This window comes from Benincasa hispida, chromosome 3 (assembly GCF_027475165.1).
Source record: "Benincasa hispida cultivar pf3 chromosome 3, pf3_genome.v1.1, whole genome shotgun sequence".
Classification (NCBI taxonomy): domain Eukaryota; kingdom Viridiplantae; phylum Streptophyta; class Magnoliopsida; order Cucurbitales; family Cucurbitaceae; genus Benincasa; species Benincasa hispida.
The window spans coordinates 10,180,025-10,186,024 of NC_143480.1; positions in this window are offsets into that span (position 1 = coordinate 10,180,025).

Consider the following 6,000-nt stretch of genomic DNA (forward strand, 5'->3'; position numbering starts at 1 on the left):
AATGTTCTAAGACACCTCAAGAAGTTGAGGGAATGAAAAAAATTCCTTTTGCATCAGCAATCAGAAGCTTGATGTATGTTATGTAGTGTACATGCCTAGATATATGTTTTGCAATCGGAATAGTCAGCAGGTTCCAATCCAACCTTGGGCATAGTCATTGGACTGCCGTTAAGAACATCCTCAAGTATCTTTAGAGAATAAGGGACTATATGCTTGTGTATGGGTCTAAGGATTTGATCCTTACTGGATAGACTAATTCTGATTTTCAAACCAATGTAGATTCTAGAAAATCTACTTCAGGATCAGTATTCACTCTAAAGGGAAGAGCTATAGTATGAAGGAGCATCAAACACGGATGTATTGTTAACTCCACCATGGAAGATGAATACGTAGCTGCATGTGAAGTAGTCAAAGAAGTAGTATGGCTCAGAAAATTCTTGACTGATTTGGAAGTGATTCCAAATATGCATTTTCAACCACCTTGTATTGTGAAAATAGTGGAGTAATTTCCAACTCAAAAGAACCAAAAAGCCATAAATGAGGAAAGCACACCGAAAGAAATTACCATCTCATTAGGGAGATAATGCATAAAGGAGACGTGATTTTCACGCAGATAGCCTTAGAAGACAACCTAGTTGATCCATTTACTAAGGCTCTCACAACTAAGGTGTTCAAGGGTCATCTAGTAGGACTAGGATTACGAGCTTCAAAAATCTAGGGCAAGTGGGAGAATTCATGGGTAAATAGATGCCCCAGTTTATTGTATTTATTCTCTCATACTCAATATTGTATATTTATATATATATTTAAACCCACTGGAGTTTTAGTCCAAGTGGGAGTTTGTTGGGAATGTCTTAAAACTCGCAATTTGTAAACATTAAACATTTTCTATTCAAAAGAAAGGTATAATTGAGACTTTTTTTCAATAAAAATGTTATTGAATTGCATTCATCCATAAATCCAATAAACTTGTTATTGAATTGCATTCATCCATAAATCCAATAAACTAACTCATGGCTATAATATGAATACTTAAACTTTATGTAGAGACATAAATGAAGGATCAAGTTTTAGTATATAGCCAAAAAGGTCTATAAGTATATGGATAAGGTTGGGTACATTATCCTGGGGACACTGTGGATGTGGTCCACTTTGTATATTGATACAAATGATGTGATCCCAAAATCGTTCATGTGGAGACATGCGAGTAGGGGCATTCTATGTAAAAGACATTTGCATAAGATCGGACCACAAAATAGTGACTTTTCTTCACAATGACAGTTTAATGTTAAAACTGACTATTTCAATTTAATAACCTAAGGTAACTCGATCTTAATCCTGAGCTAACTATGAACTCTTGTTTATTCAGGATTATCCTTTAATCTACATAGGTGAGAGTGGTTCAACATCACCGCTCAATAAGCCTCCCATTTTATGAATAAGACCGGATAGATAATTGGGGACATGGTCCTGCAAGACGGAATTCACTTCTACCCATCCTAGGATCATCAGATAGGTTGTTCCCTTAAGTACTGATTCATGATCTTGAACATAAGGGTTCGATCCTCTCGTGGCTGAGAGGGATCTAATTTATTGGATGGACCATATGTTGGGGTTGATGGTCTAAAGTCTCGTGTCCTGTAGTTTGTAAACAGTTTGTACAAACGTTTGTGATGTATAATATATGATATTTACTTCACTTCTTGATTTTGCTCATTTGGATGTTTTTATTTGCGTTACCACAAACCAATAAACTAAAATCCATGGTTGTCTTTATTTCTTAACTATGTATGTGGTGACATACAAGTGGATCATGTATTAAGTGATAACCAAAATGATCTGTAGTATATGGATATAAGAGGGAAACCTTATCCTGGTAATGCTACGGATGCAGCCTGCTTTGTGGAATAGTCACAAGTGTTGTGACTTGTCACAGATGGTTTGATCCTGATCATTCGTGTAGGGGACATGCGAGCGGAGGCATCCTATACAAAGAGTTTGTATAAGACCTGACCACGAAGTGTTAACGTCTCGTTATATAACACCGTTTATGACAGAGACTTCACTTCACTAGGATGACCATAGGTAACATGACCTCAATTTTGAGTGAGTTGGGAACTCCAGCCATTGAGGGTGGTCTTTTTATTTGCATGGGTGCGAGTGGCCAAGCCGCCGACTCATACCTACCACTTTGGGGATTCGTCTGATATGGGAGCTAAGAACTCAGCTACACAAGATAGAATTCACTCTTTCCCTGAAGTAGGGGAAAGTAGATAGATAACTCCCTTAAGAGCTGATTCCAGGGATTGAACCATGTGGCGCCATACACCTTCTCATGGCCCGAGAGGTGTTCACACATAGTTGGACTATGTTGTATTGTTCATTAGAGGGATTAGTTGTACTTAAGCAGTGAGATGTAACTATAGGGGCAAAACGGTAAATTGGCCCAACTGTACTTACGAGCATCTGTGAAGGGTTATCGTACTCATGATTGGTTATATCCGATGGACACATAAATATATTTGTGGTAAGAAAAGTTTAGATGTTGGTCTTTAATGGAATGCCTGGCAGTTAACGGATGGTGGATCTCATGGCTAAAGAGTTTAGTCAACTATTCACGTATCGTTGGAGCTTCGAGCCATAGGTCCATAAGGTCCCCTTGTTAGCTTGGATACAAGTTTAGAATCAGTTTTTGGGTTAGTTTGAAATATTTAAATTGACAAGAGGGAGTTCGATTATATATGATATAAATGAACTAGTTAATTATATATGATATAACTGACTAAATGTATGAGATACATTATTTTGGAGGAAATTGGATATAAATATGATTTATTTCAAGTTGATGAGAAAACCCTATAGTTGATATAGGATATCAAACTATAGGTTATGAATATAATATGATTATATTTATTATTTTATTAATTAGACGGTTATGAGATAATTGGCCGGCGTTTTCTCCGAATTTGTGCATTAGTGGGAAGTTCAATTCAGTTCTAATAACTAAAGAATAAAATGAAAATGGTTTTTATTTTGCACGAGAGACAGCGTAATCGCTCACGGTGTGTTAGCCTTCTATCATTTAGTGTTTGAGAGCCTATACGATAGTGCTCGCTTACTAAACGATCGCACACCCACGTCTGTGCTTTCCTAAACAATCACCTCCGCTTTCCTACACAATCGCTTACCTTTTCATAAAAAATCGCGTAGCGCCTGAGCTGAACTAAACGATCGTATAGACGATCGCTTAGCTTTTACTACACGATCATGTACCCCGCACTAAACAATGAAGCACCTGACTATATGATAGTCTCTTCATTCTCCCACTTGCTTCTTCGTAGTACACGATAGCCTTTCCTCCTCCCCTCTACATATTCCATCAAAGCCCATCCTTTGGATTCTCACTCCGAGAATACTGAGGGCTCCAAGTGGTGGTCTCATCACCATTTGCTGTTGTTCGTGCGAAGATGTTCATGTAAATGATCGGGGTGTTGCTAGACACTTACTTGCTGGACTAGTGAGAGCGAGAGGCGTACGTTCACGTGAAGAAAAGTCTTCAACTGGTATGTTCTCTCGGTCTCTTGTATTTTATCTTTGAAAGCATGCCAGTAATTTAGCGTTATCAATGCATATCTGTATGTTTGAATGTATATGTGAAAATTCTGTCACAATGAATTGGAAAGATCCGCTTCCACTCATATGTACTCTTGTATAAAAGTTCCTTCACCATAAACCAATTGTTCAATAGAGGATCAGTGGAGACTTAAGGAGCAAGATATAGTACAAGGGTAAGACGGTAATTTTGACTGAAGGAAATTAGACATGAGGATTTCCATCAACAGCAGAAGGATCGTTCCAAATTTCAATCGTATATAAACAACACAATTATAATCACGAACAGAAAGTACAGGCAATGCGCAAAACAAAAATTACATCATGCTTTACTACACGATCAAGGGAAGAATTCACATACCTTTGAAGACTAATCTTCAAGACCCCTTGATCACGAACGCTCGATCAACCCGTAAGACTGTAACACTCGAACGTTCGCATACCACAACTGCTACATTGCACGATCATACCGAACTCGAACAAAACGATCACCAAGGTCACGAACACAGTGAACGCAACGAACGTCCTCCATAAAACCTCGATAGTGTCGAGTTGAGTATGACACCACCAACAAGGTTACCTTGGTTTTCTCGGTGTGAGAATCAAGAAGTGTAGGCTCTGTGTGGACTTGGTTAGAGGCAGAGACCGGAGGAAGAACAATCATGTAAGCAATTGAGGAAGTGGGAGATGGCAGACGTCTATCGTATAAACGATGCCCATTCGTTTAACAAAAGCTATGTGATCGTTTAACAAAAGCTATGGGATCGTCTAACAAAAGCTATGCGATCGTTTAGCTCATCGGCCAGCTAAGAGTCTATCATATAGAAACTCTCCACGATCGTCTAGTCTCTCCAAGCTGTCGTTTAGTATATCTTGTTTTCTTGACAACCTTTCCATGAGTAGTTTCCGAGAATGGAATTCTCAATTCAACATTACATTACTAAATTTAGGAAAACATTTTTCCTTTTATCTCACGGTTACCATGAAACCACTAATAACCTCCCACTCAATTGGTTATTAGAGAAAAAGAGATAATTATCCAATAGTTAATATTATTATAAATATAAATGATAACTAACTTACCATACTATATTTATAACCTATAGTTTTAATATTTCATCTCATGAAACGTATAAACCATAACTCTTTTTCTATTCCATGGCACTTAATGTAAATCTCATTTACATTAACCCTCCACTAAATGTATCTCATACATCATACCGATCATATCATATATAATCGAATTATCTCTTGTCAATTTGAGCATTTCAAATCAACACCAAGAACTGATCCTCAACTTGAATCTATTGAGCTACCAAGGGGACCTTATGGATCTGTAGCTCAAAGCTCCAACGGTATGTGAATAACTTACTAAACTCTTTAGTCATGAGATCCACCATCCATTAACTGTCGGGCACTCCACTAAAGATCGACAGTTGAACTCTCCTTACTACAGATATATTATGTGTCCATCTTAACTAATCAACAATGCGATAACCTTTTACAGATCGCTCGTAAGTACAGCTTGGCCAATAACCGTTATGCCCTTGTAGTTACATCTAACTCCTTAAATACCACTAATCCCTATAATGAACATAAGTCATAGTCCTACTATGACTGAGTCCTCTCTTCCAAAGAGAAGTTGTGGCCACTATGTTCAAGCCTCGGAATCAGCTCTTAAGGGAGCAATCTATCTACTTACACCTGCTTCGGGGAAGGAGTGAATTCTATCTTGTGTAACTGAGTTCCTAGCTCCCAAATCAAACAAGTCCTCAAAAAGGTAGGCATGTTCAGTTGACAATCTGGCCACTCTCACCCATACTAATCAAAGGACCGCTCTCAAAGGCAAGAGTTCCCAAAACACTCAGGATTTAGGCCATATTACCTATGGTCGTTTAGGTAAGATGTAAGTCTCCAGTATCAACGACGTTATATACAAAGACGAATCATCTTGTGGTCCGGTCTTATACAAACTCTTTGTATAGGACATCTCCACTCGCATGTCTCCACATGAATGGATAGGATCTACCATCTGTAGTAGTTCATAACATTTGCAAACTTCTACAAAGCGGGTCGTATCCGTCGTGTCACCAGGATCAAGAATCTCTCCTTAATCCTTATACTACAAACCTATTTAAGTTATCACTTAAGGTATGATCCACTTGTATATCTCATATACATGCTTAAGTTTACATGCAATAACCATGAAGCTTTGTTTATTAGATATGAGTAAATGCCAGAATAAAATAATTCTTATTTTATTCACAACAATGTGTATATTACAAACAACGAGGCTCTGGGAGAATTAGGACACCTATCCCAACAATCTCCCACTTGTCCTAATGCCTCGAGAGACTAATGTATAATACAAGATAAATACATGTACAA